Source organism: Miscanthus floridulus, chromosome 9 (genome assembly GCF_019320115.1).
Source record: "Miscanthus floridulus cultivar M001 chromosome 9, ASM1932011v1, whole genome shotgun sequence".
NCBI lineage: Eukaryota > Viridiplantae > Streptophyta > Magnoliopsida > Poales > Poaceae > Miscanthus > Miscanthus floridulus.
The window spans coordinates 84,027,258-84,033,257 of NC_089588.1; positions in this window are offsets into that span (position 1 = coordinate 84,027,258).

Sequence of the window (6,000 nt, forward strand, 5' to 3'; positions counted from 1 at the left end):
ACAACGTGATCTCCCCACTGCTGCTGAAGATGATCCTTGCGCGCCTCCTCGTGCGCCTGCATGGGCTGCGGCATGGCGGCGCGCGCGGCCGCAACCGCGGCGCGGAGATCCTCGAGGACCGAGGCCTGCGCCGCGATCTGGGAGAAGATCAACGTCGACGTCGGCGAGTCGAGGCGGTGCGCCGCGGCAGGTCTGGGCATCTGTAGCGGCGCCGAGACGGCGGCGATGTCTGCGTCAGCGACATCGACAACCTGATCTCCCCACTACTGCTGAAGATGATCCTTGCGCCCCTCCTCGTGCGCCGGCATGAGCTTCGGCATGGCGGCGCGCACGGCCGCAACCACGGCGCGGAGCTCCTCCAGGACCAAGGCCTGCGCCACGCTCTCGGAGAAGATCAACGTCGAGGTCGGCGAGTCGAGGTGGTGCGCCGCGGTGGGTCCGGGCATTTGCAGCGGCGACGAGACGACGGTGATGTCCGCCTTAGCGACATCAACAAACTGATCTCCCCAGTGCTGCTGAAGATGATCCTTGCGCGCCTCCTCGTGCACCTGCATGAGCTGCGGCATGGCGGCGCGCGCGGTCGCACCCGCGGCGCGGAGCTCCTCCAGGATCGAGGCCTGCGCCGCGCTCTCGTAGAAGATCAACGTCGACGTCGGGGAGTCGAGGCGGTGTGCACCGCGGCGGGTCCGGGTATCTGCAGTGGCGCCGAGACGGACGCGGACGCGCACCTCGGCCTCGAGCCTCACGTCTCCCACTGCACCGTGTGGGCCTTGGCGTGCTGCGCGCCCGCTCAACTACAGTGGACTTTGGTCCACAGCGACGGAGCCGGGCTCCTCATTTTTTTTTACAAGACGCCGGGCTCATTGAATCATTGAATGGCAAGCTTGAATGCCGAATCATGAGGGAAAAAAGAAAGCAAAATTCCAGGAAGAACCTCCCGTGTCATATGCATTGATGGATCAACTCACGCAAGCTCAGCAGTAGGAGTTGGACGGGCAAAAGATGAACAATGCAGTACGATACTCGACTCTACTACTACTACTGATGTACTAGAGGACAAGTTTACATGCATAGCTCCTTTTGTATGGATATACTACCAATGCTAAGGTTCAAATTTTAGAAAACAACTCTACGAGCAGCTTTTTCGTGAAGCTGAACTGTTTCTGTCTACACAACAATCATGTGTTTTATGCAGTTTCAACACATGAATTTTTTTGCACCATAGAATTAAGACCCAACAGGCTCCGGTCTCCTTCTACCTCCCGCCTTCTTCTACCTCCAGCCTTCTTCTACCTCCAGACAATCACAAATCACAAGATCACAGATCCACAGTTCACAGGAAACAATTTTTTTTTCTATGCAAGGACAAAAAAAAAAGGTTCACAGTCGGCAGCAGAGGTAACAGCAAGCACCAGGGAGGAGCATCGTAAGTCGGACCTAAACGCGTGAGCGACGTGGCCTCCATCACGTCGACGACCCGCTCCTTGGAATGCTATCCCGCGACGAGCACAAGGCCGAGAAGACAGTTGAAAAGAGAGAGGGACAAAAAAAATCCATGTGTTTTTTTATGCTAAAACACATATGTGTTGTATAGCATTTCTGTTTGGAAAACTGTTTGACTAAACAGCTTCGTGCACGGCTAGTTAAGATAATAAAATTACTATAATACCCTTAGCTTTCCTTTTTCTTCTCTATTTTTCTCTCTCTTGTTCTTCGTACTGTTTTTCTTCCGCATCGACCCAACGACCACGACCTCGCCTCTGCGAGCCCCCACGGTAGAGGCTCGCGCCCCAAGCGGTGGCGCCCCTCCTAGCTGCTTGGCCAATCACGCCCCTCGTGTCTGTTGCTGCGGAGCCTGCGCCTGGCTCGGAGGTGGTGCCGCCTGTGCCCAGGCCCGGCAAACGGTGCCTACGAAGCCGTTTGCCCTGTTCGCTTGACATATAATCCGTACTTTTCAGCTTGTTTTTTCAGCTGGAACAGTATTTTCCTCTCAAAACAAATCAGCCGGAACAGTGTTTCAGCTTATTTTTTTAGCGAAGCGAACGGGGCCTTTAGCTTCATCCCACCCCATCCCATTGTGAGAGCAATAAAAATGAGCTTCTCCCACAAAACTGTTTTTGAAAACACCCGTTTAGCAAAAATCAGCTCACAACAGCTCATGAAACTATTGGTGAAGCTGTACCAAACAAGACCCTTATCATCGTAAGTGTGCAAGACTAGGGCATGGGATGGATGCTAGTGAGTTCTTGACCTGCCGGCCAGCTGCTTGAGCTAACAGTCAAAATACTGAATTCCGGGTGCAGCCGTGCAGGTGTACTAGCCGGCCGGTGCTAGGACAGTGATATCCGTTGATGGAGTCCAGCCCTCACCTGTTGCCGAGCAGCGCGTGGAGCCAGATGATGGTCTGCTCCTCCTCCAGGCTGAACTTGCCCCGCTTGATGTCCGGCCGCAGGTAGTTCGTCCACCGGAGGCGGCAGCTCTTGCGGCACCGCTGCAGCCCTGCCACGACCAGCATTCGCATGCATGTCACCGTGAGTTAGGAAGCAGCGAAACAAAATAGCGTAGCCGAACGCTGCTGGACGACTACGATTACTAGTATCTTGCGAGCTCACCGGCTTTGGCGGGCAGCGAGCGCCAGCAGCCGTGGCCGTGCTGCTCAATGTAGGCGAGCAGCTTCTGGTCCTCCTCCCGCGTCCATGGCCGCGCGCCGCCTGGGTCCCACTGCACTGAGCCTGCGCAGCGCAGCAACACAACACAACCCTCGCCTGATCCTCCTCTCGCGCGGCCTCACAGCAATTCATTTCAGCCTCGCTCCTGCTCCTTCCTCTTAATAATACCTCAAGAGGATGAGGGCAATTGACTGCTGGGGATCCTCCTTTCCTTCTGGAAGCAGGGCGGGGCGGTGTGAGTGACTAGGAGGGCAGCGCAGCAGCAATTGCCACTGAGTAGTGCCAAAGCGAGGAAGGGACACACTGATCACCAAGGTCGGTGTGAGGCATAAATAGAGTAGAGGAAGGGAAGGGCATAGGGTACGTGTATGTTTGTATGCGCATACGATTGTACTAGCTATTAACTCGCAAATAATTAATTATTTGTTTCGATGGACAGTTCCATACTTGTGCCACTGAAACTTTGTTTGGCTAATGATGTGTAATATATTCTGATTCCAAGTGTAGTTGTTAGACTGTTGTAGTGTTTGGATTGGTGTTTAGTTGGCACTGTTCTAGAGTTTGACTTGCTGGGTTTGGACTGGTGTCTAGGTTGGACTGTTCTAAGTACATTTAGCTTTAAGTTTGTCATTTCAAGTTAATTTGCAGTGATTAGATAATGCATGGTTTTCGTGTGTATGTATAGAGATGATTTGTAGTGATTAAGTTTTTTCTAGGGTTTGACTTAATGGGTTTGCATGATTATAGTGATGATTTGCAGGTGGATACGTACCTTGGACGCTGTTCACTACTACAAAAACTTTACTGAAGGCGGGCGTTTTCGATTTTCCGCGGCGGGCAAAGCCGTCCGCCGTGGCCTAGAGGCCACGGTAAATCATGGCTTAAACGCGGCGGGCGGCCTTGCCCGCTGCGGTTAATCGATTTCCCGCAGCGGGCACGTTAGGATGCCCGCCGCGGTTAAACGTTTCAAAAAAAACAAAAAAACACAGAAACCCGCCGGCGAGCCCATTCTCGAGCCCACCGACGAGCCCATTCACAACCCAATACTGGCGCCACCGCACCTCGCTGGATCCGCCGCCGGGGTCTCCACCTTGCCGGATCTGCCGCCGGGCTACATCTGGGCCCACGTTAGACCTGGATCCCACCGCCGTCGTCGATCCGCCGCGCCGCCGCAGTGGCCCGGATCCACCGCCGTAGAGGACGCCACGGACCGGATCCGCCGCCGTAGAGCCCTCCACCGACGAATCAACAAGTGCTGGGGCCGGATCCGCCGTGCTGGAGGCGGCCTCCGGCGGATCCGCAAGCACCGGAGCCGCAGCCCGCCTCGAATCCGCCGCTGCAGTCCACCGCCGTCGGATCCCCATGCCACCGTGGCCCCTTCTCGCCGCGCCGCTCTGCACCTCCTCGCTGCGCCGCCCTGGCCCCTCCTTGCGCTGTCCTGGCCCAGCGTTGCCGTAGCCGGGCCCCAGCCCCACCATAGCCGCTCCTCGCCGCGGCACCTGGAGGAGGGAGAAGGAGGAGAGCGAGACGGTGTGAGGAGGCCCGTCGCTACTGCCGTCGCCTCCTCCATGCCCGCCGTAGCTTGACGCGCGTGGGGGCCTACCCACCCTAGATCCGCGCCACCGAGCCGAGCGAGGAAGGGAGACGAGTCCGGCCGCCGGCCATGGGAGGGAGAGGGAGGGTTGCCGCCGGCCATCTGGACCGTGGAAGGGGATGGGAGGGAGGTGGAGTGATGGAGGCGGCTGGGAAGTGGAGTGAGGCTAGGTCAAGAAGTGAAGTGCCACTTATATACGAGTCCAGTAGAAAATCGGATATGGGCTGCATCTGGGCTCCGAGCTAGGCCTGCATTTACCGTGGCGGGCCTTATAAGATGCCCGCCGCGGTAAATCGATTTACCGTGGCGGGCATCTTAATACGCCCGCCACGGAAAATACTTTTTTTTCGTGGCGGGTGTCTTAAGATGTCCGCCACGGTAAATAGATTTACCGTGGCGGGCAAAAGTGCCCGCCACGGTAAATAAAAAATGCCCGCCGCGGTAAATCGATGGATTTATCGCAGCGGACACAAATAGGTGACCGACACGGAGTGTAAAAGTGCAACGCTGCGCATAATCGTTTGTGTAGTAGTGGTTGTAGGCTACATGAAAATTGTTGAACTACTTTGTAACACTATTTGTTGATAACTTTGATTGCAGGTTCAATGGTGCTTTGACATAATAAGCAGTTCTTGCATTATCCGAAAGATCATGGTGCCTCCTGTCCTTTCCTACAAGCACTACCTACACCCTTACGTGACTCTGGCATACCAGCCTTTACGAAGTAGTCAAGGCATCCAGAGTCCACTGGCCGTGCTTTCTACTATTGTCAACTTCAGCATGCTCCAACACTTGATGCATATATAAAGGATGCAACTTCTTTAGGTGGATCGATGGCCATGAAATGTTCGATTTGATGATTAGGTTGTTTCCTTACGACCCTGGCTAGACACTACTACACAAATGATTTTGCTGGAACTAGGGATCGACGCCCAGCTCGTTGCGATGACAAGGAAAGAGATCCGGGCGTCGAGGATGGGATTTTTTAATACTTTTTAAACTAATTTTAAATCTAACACTGTTTTTTCTCTCCAAAACTAACACTTTTGGCCGCGCCTATTGCCATGGCGTGGCGCGCCATGCATGGTGGCGCGGCGAGAGGATGACGTGGCGAAGACCGGGTTCGCTGACCGGTGACGTGGTAGGGTCTGCCGCGCCACCGATCTTGGCGTGGCAGTGACGCGCCCAGATCGGTGGCGCGGCAGACCCGGCTAAAAGGCCCGCGGCCCAGTCCCGCCCGCCACGTCCACCCGCCTGCCCACCGTGCCTGCCCGGCGCCGCGCGTGCCCGCCACCGTGTGTGCCGCTGTCCGCGGCCACACACGGCCCGCTACGCTAGGCGCGCCACGCACACTGCCCGCCGCTCCCGCCGGCCGCCCACTGCGCCCGCCGCGCCCGCACGTCGGCGCGCCACCCCCTTTGGCTGCCCGCCGCCCTCACTGCCGCACCCGCGACTACCGCCGCCGCCCTCACTACCGTGCTGTACACCGCTCTCAACTGCTGCATGCCCTTCTCTCTATCCTGTGTCCACCCGCCGCCGCCGTCGCCGCCGCCAGGACGAGCTCCGCTGCCGTGAGGTACGCCCCTAGTGAGTCTAGTTATAAATTAGTTGTTGTAGTTAGCATTGTATAGATGTTAATATTAGATTAGTTAGTATAGTTATAGTTAGAATAGGTATTAATATTACTATGGACATTACGTACAACGATTTCGATGGATTGATGAAGTTTCTTGAAAT